At 38.7% G+C, this 12,499-nt stretch overlaps 1 protein-coding gene across 2 annotated transcripts in view; it reads right to left on the reverse strand.

The window, feature by feature from the left end:
* Positions 1-11,381, reverse strand: part of RAB3B (RAB3B, member RAS oncogene family) — a 55,226-nt gene extending 43,845 nt beyond the window's left edge. Inside the window, exon 1 of one of the 2 annotated variants that reach the window (XM_087929914.1) lies at positions 11,300-11,381. The gene's annotated coding sequence lies outside the window, so the exon portion shown is untranslated. Of the gene's footprint in view, positions 1-10,503; positions 10,857-11,299 lie in introns of those variants that run through there. The other variant, XM_026707077.2, reaches the window with a different exon arrangement.
* Between the last annotated feature and the right edge of the window lie 1,118 nt (positions 11,382-12,499).

Consider the following 12,499-nt stretch of genomic DNA (forward strand, 5'->3'; position numbering starts at 1 on the left):
TGTCACTTGTTGAGATGTGCAGCTTTACCAATTGATTAAATAAAAAATATTTGTCAGTTTCACTGCAAGAGGACTCTGCAAGGTGTATAATGTGAATGTTTTTCTTAGCAATGTAATCATAAAATCAAAAAGTACATGAAAATGACAGCAAATCTCTTAGGAATTTATCCATCTTGAATTTTTCATGGAAATGTGTGATATAAATATTGTATATAGGTAAATGCCAGTATAATAAAAGTGTTGTACAGTGAGTTCTTCTAAAGATCATTTTGGCAAACATATGCTAAAAGTACAGGAGGAAAAAATCATCTGGTGGTTACACGTTATTGCAAATTATTTATGACAAGGATATAACTAGAAGGTCTGCTTTTTAAAATATGTAGTATTGTTTCCTGGCTGGAAACAATTACCTCATATCACAGCTAATCAAATACATAGAATCTATTGTGCTTGGAGCCATGCATAATACAGTCTGCAAGGAGTTAAGAATATTTATTGTTTTATTATGTCTCATTTTAACAATGTATATAGATGCCCATCTCACAATACTGTGTCTCTAAGTACCAGAATATTAAAGGATTAAAAGTTAAACAAAAACACCTGATATAAAACGATATCAATAATAACCAGAAGCAACAAATAAAGATAAACCTATGTGTGAGATCCAAGAACATTCCACTTCTAATCCTAGGATTAGAACCAAACAAATCAGCCAATAGAGTTGACTTAGCCCAAAGGTCTGGGTGGGAGATCAGCCTGCTCTTTACAAGAGGCTAACAGAGTCTGGGCCATCTGGATTTATTTATTTTAGATTATGGCATATCATACATGGACTAACAATATATATTAACATTTCACTTAGGTTAATAAAACACAATAAAAAATAAATGTTAAAAAGATCTGAGTTCAAATACTAATATCAAAGCCATCTAACCACTGAAGCGCAGCATTGTTCATATTAAAAAAATAATAATCAGATACTGGACTGGTATGCCTCAGATTGCAGTTTGACATGAGACAACCTGCCATCTGGATTTACAGACAGATGCAGTTTTATAGGGCCAGTGTTTCACATTCACTGAGGCTTGTAGGTTAGTTCCAATGATTCTATGTTGCATCTTCACGTTTTTAAAAAAAGGAATGGGGTTGGGGGAAGTGAAGCTTTGCAGTATTATAAAGGTAAAGGTCTCCTCTGTACAGACATGTCCAACTAGGGGGTGGTGCTCATCTCCGTTTCTTAGCTGAGGGAGTCAGCCTTGCCTGAAGATACTTCCATGGTCATGTGGCCAGCATGACTATACGTTGAGAGTCATGGAATGCTGTTATCTTCCCACTGAAATGATACCTATTTATCTACTCGCATTTGCATGCTTTCAAACTGCTAGGGTGGCAGAAGCTTGGACAAGTGTAAGGAGCTCACCTTGTTGTGCAGCGCTTGGGTCGTGAACCCAGCCTGCCAGCTTTCCAGCTGACAAGCTTAGTGTCTTTAACCAGTGAGTAACCATGCCCCCTTTGCAGTACTACCCATGTTTCCCTCAAAATAAGACTGGGTCTTATATTAATTTTTGCTCCAAAAGACGCGTTAGGGTTTATTTTACAGTCAGGTCTTAGTTTTGTGGAAATACGATACTAAATGCATCCATCTGATTATCTTAACTGGGGCTTATTTTGGGGGTAGGGCTTATATTATGAGCATCCTGAAAAATCATGCTAGGGCTTATTTTCCAGTTGGGTTTTATTTTGGGGAAACAGGATATAAAGAGGTAGGGAAGCAAGGTCATGCTTAGTTTGCTGGCAACCAAAAGCATCTCACTGGGAAATATCAGAGTTGATTGGAGCAATGAACTTCTAGGGGGAGGGGAAAATGGAGAGTGAGGAAAAATTATTTAATGGACCATTATTGGATCAACCACAACATAATTTTTAAAATAGTAGGGATGTGCCAGGCCTTCTAGACAACTGGACCTGGGTTGGTCACTAGATCAGAAAGAAGTGCTGCAAACCATCCCCTTGGAATGGCTGAAGAAGGCTTAGGATGGAAAGCAGCAGTTCTGAACCAGCATTTTAAAATACAGGCAATAGTTGCATTTTGTGATAGGCTAGAATTGGATGGAAGATGACATCATCTGTTCCTGCCCACACACAAAAAATGGATGGCTGGCACGGACAGTGGTACAAGCAGAAAGTGTAGATCTGCCCTTTGGTTTTCCTATTCATATTCAGCACACAGAACAACCTCCTAATTTCCGGCTTGTAAGAGCCATTTCATTAGATATACATTTCAGCTTTTAAAATGTTATCAGAGAAATGAACTACTGATCAGACCATTTGTTCTACAACTGAGTCATAAAAAGCACAATAAATTTGGGGCAGCTAGTGTAAACAAATTACACTGAGGGTACCATTTCCAATGTGACAACCCATTTCTCTTGTCCTAAGCAAAGAAAGCACTTTTGCTCTTCACATCTGCCTAAGTAGAAGACAAAAAAAGAGGCAATAGTAAAGAGGTCAAAGCCAAATCAGAGCTGGAAATCAAATGAAGCCCATAAATCCTATTTTGGCTTTGGCTAAATGTATTTATTGAAGGAATATTGCGCCTACAAGGGGATGATGAACACAATCATTTCAAAGGTATGTGAGTGGGTGGGTGTGCTGTGATCCTTGTGTATTGTCTCTTGCAGAGCTCATGACTCTAGATGGAATGCATTGTAAATAAAAAGCAGTCTGCAGAAAAACTAGCAGGCTGACCCTAGAATAGCATACAGTTAAGAAATTTAATTTGATAGTAATATATCATTTTAGGATTCTGCATTTTGGGAGATTTTAGGAGTTATTGGTATTTCTATAGAAGATACTGTTGATAAGATAGGAAGTATTTCATTAGGCTGTGGCAGAAGGAGATTAGATAGGAACCTGGGTTGTTCTATTATTCCTGCTGAAAAACTAGCGATACCAGGTTCTTTTTCTCCTAAGGAAAGGTTGTAATCACTGTTTTCTTATGACAAGTGCCTAAGCTAATTCCCACCCCCTTTTTTTTGCTTCATGCCTTCAGATTACAAGACTATCTTGTAACTAGGATTGTAAATTAATCAAGGAGCCCTTTTTTCCACCGAGGAACAAGATGAATAAATAAGTGTTGAAAGTAGAAAATACTTATATAGATTATTCTTTTTTTTTAGAAAGAATACATACTTTGGTTATTCCAATATCCTTAAGCCTCACTGTTTCTTAGGGGGAAAAAACCTACTAATCTAGAGTAGCACTGCATTTTTGGGGACCCTGAATGCTTATTAACAAAAATGCCATGTCCCATCTTTAAAACAGGAGTGGATACTAAAAGTGAGGGAGGGGAACCCTCTTAATATATATGTGGAAGCCATAAACATTTTTGCTCATTGAACAATACTTTAAAATATTTTTATATTCACGGGAAACTCTTGCAGGAACTGCTTACACAGCAAAAATGACTGCATCACATTCATTCATATAGAAATAGCTTACTTCGTGGTGACCCCTATGCTTCTTTATAACCAAGTTTAGGGAGATCAGTTATAGCCTTTTTATAATTGCCAGACAAAATGGATTAGTAAATTGCATGACTTACCATCATTCATGGCAATCCAAGTTAACTCCTTTTTATATAAACACATTTTATTCAAAAGTTAAAATCTAATTTAACGCTTTATTATGAGTTACTGTACTCTAGACTAACAGTTCTTTTTTTTTTTGAACAAATTTTATTGATTTTCCAAAACAATACACAGACAAACAAAACATAAAATATAATGACATAAGAGTTTTTTTTCCTAAAAAGCCAATACAACATCTTATTTAAAGACAGAATTATTCCAAGTTATCACATTTCCAAACAAGCACAATTTGATATATATATTTACCTTATCTGTTCATCTTCATCTTATCCCAAACTTCTCTTTATTACTTCCTTTCCTTCTATTTATTCAAATTATATCTCTTTAACTTTAGATTTTAGATTGTGTACATTTTTTATATCCATCTGTCTTATACATTTTCATTATTCTCTTCCAATAAAAAAACAAACAAGACATAAAACATAAAAACATAAACATCTTTTCTGAAAATTGCTTGATCCCGGGTTAAAACTCATCGTACAGACACCTCTTCAAAAATCATATTCCTTTTATATATCATTCCATATCTTATTACCGTTTTCCATTTTCTATATAGCTTCTTCCTTTTTTTAACTCTCTTAGTTTTATTCTACTTATCTCAGTTCAAGTCATAATATTTAACATTCTTTGTCTGTTCTCAGCTATCCATTCATTTTTTCTCTTTAAACAAAACCTCTCCTGTACACTAATTAGAGTATGACGCCTTTAACTCTTTCCCCTAACCTAATAATACTTAATATCACACATAACTTGTATTGGGATTCTGTTTAGCACATTCTAAAGTCACACAATATATTATATAAAGAGAAAAAGAAAAAAGAAAGAACGACAATAACAAAGAAATTTATAGATATATAATATAGGTAGTACCCCTGTCAAAACCATTTTAATCGTACCTATTGATACTTATTTATATATTTATATCTTAAACATTTTATTCTATAAATGCCTATAATAACACAATCTTATGTACCTTACAGAATCCCTTTTTCAATTAGATTTACCCATTGTCTCTAAATAAATTTTGTTTCTTCAAATCTTGCCTCCCCTCATTGAGACTTCTCACCCCTTCCTTTCTCCCTTGCTTATTCTTTTCCTTACCCTTTTTCCCCCTTTGTCTTTCCACCTACCTTTTCTTCTTGTGCTTTCCCCCTTCCTGTTGTTTTCTAACCTTATATCTACCCTTCAACTCATTTTTATCTTTTTTGGTTTTTTCTTTAGGTTTTAAAATCCCTTTTCCCTTTTCCTCTTCCTCCTTCTTCTCCCCCAATAGGGTCACATGTTCATCAAAAATGGTTCCTTCTTTGTCCCAATTATCCTGCTGCGCAATCAATTCTCCATAGGAACGCACCGCCATTTCTAGAGATTGAAAAAGAATGTCCAAGGTATCTTTCCAGTCTTGTTCTTCCTTTTTATATTTTAGATATTCAGTTTTAAATTCATCCAAAAGTGGTGCCATTATAAAGAGGAAAAAATTTTCCCAAAACAACCACCTGAGTGTTTTTAAACAAAGAAAAACAAGTTTCCCAAAAGATGCAAAGTCACCAAACAATCCAGATAGACTATTTCATTTAGCACTTTTTCTCTTCTTCCATTTCTTTTTCTGGGGTTGCTATTAAATCACAAAATTCCAATTATAGTATGTCTTTTGAAGTCTTATTAATGTTCAAATGGCTCTTTAAAATTCTAGGCAGTCTGCTCCTTATTTTCAACTTCAATTTTTTTCCTCTCCCTTCCCACTCACAGCAGAAGAAAAAATTTTCTTTAAATATTTAGAAAACCATATCCCTTGGGCATTAGCATAGTCTTTAGCATTTAGCATACCTTCAATGCGGGTTTCCGATTTCTCTCAAAGCTGTTCCGTTTGGAAGGAGAGTGAAAAGGAAAAAAGTTTTCCCTTTGATATCCATTCGCTGCTTACTCAGTCTGGGAACAATGTGTCTTTAATAGGTGTTAAATACCAGGATACTTTCACTGTTCCTTTGTCCCGGTCAGCAAAATCAGTTTCATTTCTTCACAAACCCCTCCAGCACATTCCTTTTCCCGGCTGAGCTCTTCTAAGTGGCGGCCATTAAGACCGCCGTTCAGTTGCCATCGGAGAGGGAGATTTAGCCGGCTGGGGAAGAGAGATGCAATGTCTCTCGTCCCTGCCAGAACCCCCCAGTCTTCACCACCTTCTACAAAGGTGGCTTAGCCCCGAAGCCAAATGGCTCGAGGCACTCAGGCAGTGAACACAGGCAGAAACCGTGCACAGTCACGGAATCCTGCCTGCACCGAAGCACCACAAGCCGGAAGTGTCCCTAGACTAACAGTTCTTGAAGACAAGTAATAAGATTTATGTACTCCCCAAGAATCAACAGCAAACTGATGACATATAATCTGTAGAAATATTCTCCCTCCTGAACATCCACAGTTCTTGTTACTTACAAGAAAGTAAGCGGGAACTTACTCTCTCTTTGATAAGTTTCCACCTATTACATCTCCGGTGTCCCAGAGAACAAGCCAATCACGTCTTCTTTATGACAAACCCCTCAAGTAACGGAAGACAGTTTTCATGTTCCCCCCGTGTTCTTTCTCTTTGATAGGTTGGACATAACTAGGTCACTCAACTGTTCACCATATGATTTAGCCTCCAGATCCTTTATCTCTTGCTCTTCTTGGCACACTTTCCAGGGTCTCAACACTTTTTTTGCATCAAGGTGACCAGAACTGGATGCAGTATTCAAAGTGTGATCTCAGCAGTGCAGTGTAAAGCGATACTATCAGTTCTCTTTATCTTGACACTATCTCTTTATTGGTAAATCTTAGGACTTTGCAGCTGCTGCAGGATCCAGTTTTGGTCACCACACTATAAAAAAGATGTTGAGACTCTAGAAAGAGTGCAGAGAAGAGCAACCAAGATGATGAGGGGACTGGAGGCTAAAACATATGATGAACAGTTGCAGGAACTGAGTATGGCTAGTCTAGTGAAGAGAAGGACCAGGCGAGACATGATAGCAGTGTTCCAATATTTTAGGGCTGCCACAGAGAGGAGGGGGTCAAGCTATTTTCCAAAGCACCTGAAGGCCAGACAAGGAATAATTGATGGAAACTGAACAAGGAGAGATTCAACTTGGAAATTTTCTGACAGTGAGAATAATCAACCAATGGAACAGCTTTCCTTCAGAAGTTGTGGGAGCTTCATCACTGGAAACTTTCAAGAAGAGACTGGGCTGCCATCTGTCAAAAATTGTGTAGGGTCTGTTTGGGTGAGGGGTTGGATTGGATGACCTACAAGGTCCCTTCCAACTCTGTTAATCTGTATCTGTATCAGCACACTTTTGGCTCATACTTAAGTGATTGTCCCTTAAGACACCTAGATCTCTCTCACAGTTACTACACAGTGCCACCTATTCTATACCTATTCATTTGGTTTTTCCTGCCTAGGTGAAGGACCTTACTTTTCTCTCCAATGAATTGCATTTTGTTGGATAAGGCCCAGTGTTCAAGTCTGTCAAGATCCTTCTGGATATTGAGCCTATCTTCTAAAGTATTGGCTATTCCCCACCCACCCCCACCTTGGTGTCATCTGCAAATTTGATGGGTTCCCCTTCTATTCTTTCATATTGATCATTTATGAAGATGTTGAAAACTACTGGGCCCAAGGCAGAACCTTGTGGTACCCCACTGCATGCTACCCTCCAGGTAGATGTAATTCCATTGAGGACTAACTGCTAAGTGTGGGTGGTCATCCAATTGTGTTGGTACTATCTATCTCAGGGCTGTCAAACTCACAGCCTGCAGGCTGGATACGTTACACGCTGGCCATGGCCACACTTGATTTAGTGAAGAGAAAAGAAAAAGTCGTGACAATGCCATGATGATGCAAGTTTGAACACCTCTGGTCTATCCCATATTGTTCTCTCTTACCAAGAAGTAGATTGTGGTCTACTTTATCAAATGTGCTGATGAATTCTAACTATATTATGTCCACAACATTTCACTGGTCCACTAATTTGGTTGCTTTATCAATATCATGTAAGGTTTGTCTGGTATGATCTATTTTTAACAAACCCATGTTGGCTATTACTAATCACCTTCTAGGTGCTCACAAATCCCTTGCTTCATTATCTTTTTCAGGATTTTCCTAGATATTGATATTAAGCTGATGGTCTATAATTTTCTGGATCCCCCCCCCACCTTTTTGTACATTGAAAGCACATTGTTACATTTCCAGTCCTTTGGTATTTCCCCTGTGCAACATGAACTTGAAATATTACATTCAGCGTCTCTGATATTACATCTACCAGTCCTTCAAAATTTTGGGATGTAAACTATCTGGTGCAGGTGATTTGTATTCATCCAGGTTCATCCATTCATTCATCATCCTGTTCTATCTCCATCGGTGTTGCTTTTGATAGGTTGGGCTATTTCTTCCTTCTGCATAAAAAAGGCAGAAGCTTCTAGTTTTCATCTATTTCTTTTTCCCTCTGCCTTGCTGCAAACTGCCACTTTTCTGCAGAAGTGTCACCAATTACATCAAACAGATTTCTAGGCAACACAGCAGGTTGAAGAGGAACGTAGGAAACACCTCCTTCCCCTTTTGCTGGTTTGGAAGGTAACAGTCCAGTTTATGGTGTTCTTCTCGACATCCTCCGAGATCGAACCCAATATTTTCATAAAATGCCAACATATACAAGACCTTTAGTGTTATGAAATATTTCAGTTCTAAACTATTATTAATGTAACTGGAATGTGTTTGTATATTAAAACAACTAAGAGGTATATGATATTGATATATGATATTGATATCATCAGCCATCTTATTCTTCTGAGTAACTTAGGAAATGATTGAGAACCTTAATGTTATGGCAGGAAGAGTCTGTTTTGCTGCCTGGTCATTGACTTCTGGGTCTTATTTTGCCTCCTTTCCTTTTCATCCTCATAAATTACATTGGAAGAGGCCATGAAGATGGCTTTTGTTGAAGAGTTATAAATGCGTCTATGCAAAAAGTATCATTTATCAATCTCTCTCTTTCTATTCATTTAATCTCATGGATAAAATGGAGAATTAGATCAGGCATGTATACATAATTATGGGATGAATAAAAGTCAACAAACTGAGGCTTAAATCAGATAAAACAGAATTACTGTGAATGTTGAAATCCATTGCTCTGAATTGAAATATGAGATTTTTGTCAGACAGGATGACTTTCTATGAACAGTACTATCATAAGAACAAATCATGTTGGTTACCGGAATACATTGTAAAGCCCCTGCTTGACCAACTAGGGTTTTATCTACTGTACTATATTCTTCATATTCCTCTTCCTTTGAGATGCTGGAAGGCTTCCATCTTTCACTTGTTTACTCTTTTCTCATAAGGAATTCAGTCTCAGTTATCAAATTTCAAATTCTGTTACAGTCACAGACATACTAAATTGTATATAGAATGCTACATTCATGTTAATACACATACCCTTTATTTCAGAACTCTGCAAAGAGGTCCTCCCTTCTTCAGAAATTCTACTATCATTTCAATTTTAATGTGGTAAACCTCCTATGCATTATTTCAGGATGTCAACTCATGCTTTACTCTTAGGAACAATTTTAACTACTGCTATTCAGCATATCCATATTATGTCATTTTTTCATTGAACCTTGCGTCTTTACACAAATCATTCAAATGCACAGAACATATAATTTATGAATGGGATTTAAAGTTTCTGCACTGAATACATAACCTGTTTTGAAAAACAAATAAGGCCCCATTCAAGTGATTCAAGGACAAGTGATATCAGGAATTATAGCAAACAATCATTTCAAATGTAGTGTTAAACTGTTCTTTTTTAAAAAAAAATGAACCCCAGGGGTGAGTCACTCCCATCTTGAGAAATCAAGAACCAACAAACATCTGGATGGTAAGTGTGATATTACAAATACTAATAATGATGACTGTTACAACCAAAACAGCCTATTTGAAAAATAAAATAGCCTTCAGCTTGGTGCTTTCCAATCTTATCACCCCCTTTTTCAATGGGCACACACTACCTTACCCAATATGTCTGGATGGCATCAAACTATAAAAAATGATTCTAAAATGATAATGAAAATGGCAATGCACAATCCCTTCACAGAATCTGGTACCCTACAGAGAGGCTGGACAACAACCAACAGAGAAATGGAATTGGATCAGCCACTTTTTGTTGCTGCCTGTTAGTTTATACCTGATTCATTTTCCAAAATAGAAAAATGAAGCATTAATGGGCAATAATCCACTGGATACTCTTTAAAATGAGCTAATTTCTTAACAGTATTTAATTGGATTCACTCTACCATGCCCACTGAATGGGCTAGTAAGTAAGGATGGGGATTTCAATGCTTCTCTTAACTTTGACATCACATCTTCAGGTAGCCAAATATACTATATTGGATCTCACTAAATAATGAGCCTAAAAAAAATAAAAGCCGGTTCTGGAAATCAAGTATTTAAACTGGAAAGATCCCTGTCTCCCTGCCATTCCAGAAAGAGGAAGTAAGCAGCTTTGAGGCACTCTGCGTGTTCTCAGAGGCACTCCTACGGCCGGCTCTTTTTAAAGTTCATCCCTGAGCCCAGTTCCCTGGGCTAATTCGAGAGAACTTCCACTTAGCCAAGAGAGACACGGATCTTGAAGAAAGACCGTCCCGTCCCTTATTTCTTCTCATAGCGAGTTATCAGCTGCTTCCTCTTCAGCTATTTCCAAGGGGTCCTTTCACACTGCGATACCACGGACAGTTCCCGCTGTTGCCGGCCGATCGCGGTGGGAGGGTAGCCTCCCTACCTCGGCCGGGAACCGAGAAAGTTTGGTGGGAGCGGAACGCGGCGCGCTCTTACCTTTGCGCGCAGGGGATGGAACCGCTCCTCGCCCGAGATCAACGAGGCGGCGGCGGCGGCGCAGGTTGGGCGTTCAGCCGGGATCGAACCGAACGGGCGTCTGGCCGAGGCGAGCGCGTGTCCAGCTTAGCAACACATCGACAGCAGCTTCTCCGCGCCCGTGAAGGAGACGGCCGTCGGGGCGGAGCTACCGCAGGCCGCCCCCGCTCTCTTCCCTCAGCGGGAGAAATAAACAGGGGCCTTTCTGGGGCCAGGTTGGCCTTTTTCTCACAAGGATTGTAGATCCCACCACCACATAACTCACCACGGACGAGCCTGTGGTGCGAACCCAGCCAGGGCGCTTCCTTTCTGATTTGACGTGTTCTGATGAGTCCAAAAAGCAGGCTGAGTAACCCCCTTTCAGATGTAATCCTGGCATCCTTGTCCTTCCTTCCTTCCTTCCTTCCTTCCTTCCTTCCTTCCTTCCTTCTATCATCTGCCTGTTTGTCCATCCGTATCTATCTATCTATCTATCTATCTATCTATCTATCTATCTATCTATCTATCTATCTATCTATCTATCTATCGTTTATCGGTATATCTAATCTATCTAATCTGTCTATCTCTATCTCCATCCATCCATTTATTGGATTGATCTGTGTACTGCCCATCTGGTCTCGAGGGGACTGTCGAACTAGCAGTCTTCTCTTCTCCATTCAATGCAGTTCCACTATGCAGCAAACAAAACAGTCCAATAGCAATGAAGTTAATATAATAAATACATTACACACGCAATTTCCCCCACAATTTCCCTTACCTCTGTTTAGTACCAACTGAGTGAATTTGAGGCCTGGGCCCTCAGGTTTTCTGGACTGCCAAATGTGAGGAAGTATGGAATCTGTTAGGAATGTGAGTCACCTAACAGCTATTTGGGATGGAAATATATAAACCAGGATAGACATTTTAATACTGTCTCTTTAAGAGAATGCAAAAACTGCAATTGGGTGTGGTTCTGCAAATGGCCATAAGATGGAGCCAGAAACCTGGGTTGTATTAGTCTCTGGAAGTCTCAGAAGAGAGTCTCAGAAGTGAGTCTGTTTTCCTTCCATTGGAAAGAGTTGCCATTCCTCCATTTTTCCCTATTGACTGTTATCCTTGGATTTGATGTAAGTCTGTTACTGAACTGTTTTTGATACTGGACTTTGATATTCGTATTATCCCTGGACTGAACACTGATTCCTTTACCGGTGAATGACTTGGACTGTGTGTGGACTTTGCTTAAACGTTTATTGAACGTAAAAACCTACATTAACTGTACAGTGTATCTGTGTGCTGTGTGTATATTATTCAATATTTCTCTCACTACGTCTCCCTGTATGCGCTCATTTTCCTTACAGGGAATTACCTCAACAGAATCCAGTAGGGGGAGTTCAGGTTGGATTCCAGCAACAAGAATTTGGGGTGCACTGCACACAACCAAGCAGTAGCAGAGAGGGTTTTTTTTGTGTGTGTGTGTCTCTAAGGGGATGCTAAGTGTCCTGTGGCTAGTCAGGAGCAGCTGCTTCAAAGATACCTTGCAATGCTCAGGGCAGTAAAACGGATGTGCTGTTCCACCAATGCCCACTCAAGTCACAATCCACACTTAATAGGAGTGATTAGAGTTCTTCTACATAACCACAGATCAGGGGGAAAAAAGCCTTACATAAAGCACAGCTCTCAGTCTTTCACCTCATGATCAGCTTCTCACATCTGATAACCATGCAAATAGGTGCTGTGCCCTGTTTACCCCTGGATAGGCCAGATTCTGATTTTACTTTTACACATGTCTTATGAGAACACAATTACTGAATGAGGTTCTACCTGTTTTGCACATTCCCAATTATTTCAGGTGGGTTTAATGTTTTTTTTTCTCAAGCTAGCCACACAGCTTTTACATAGTGAAAGAAACTCAGTTCTGAGCAGATTAAAAGAGAATTAGATGTTCCCATCAAACCCCTGAGGTAAAACTTAAGATAAT

The sequence above is a fragment of the Pseudonaja textilis genome, chromosome 3 (assembly GCF_049901715.1).
Source record: "Pseudonaja textilis isolate UNSWEBS1 chromosome 3, rPseTex1.2, whole genome shotgun sequence".
NCBI lineage: Eukaryota > Metazoa > Chordata > Lepidosauria > Squamata > Elapidae > Pseudonaja > Pseudonaja textilis.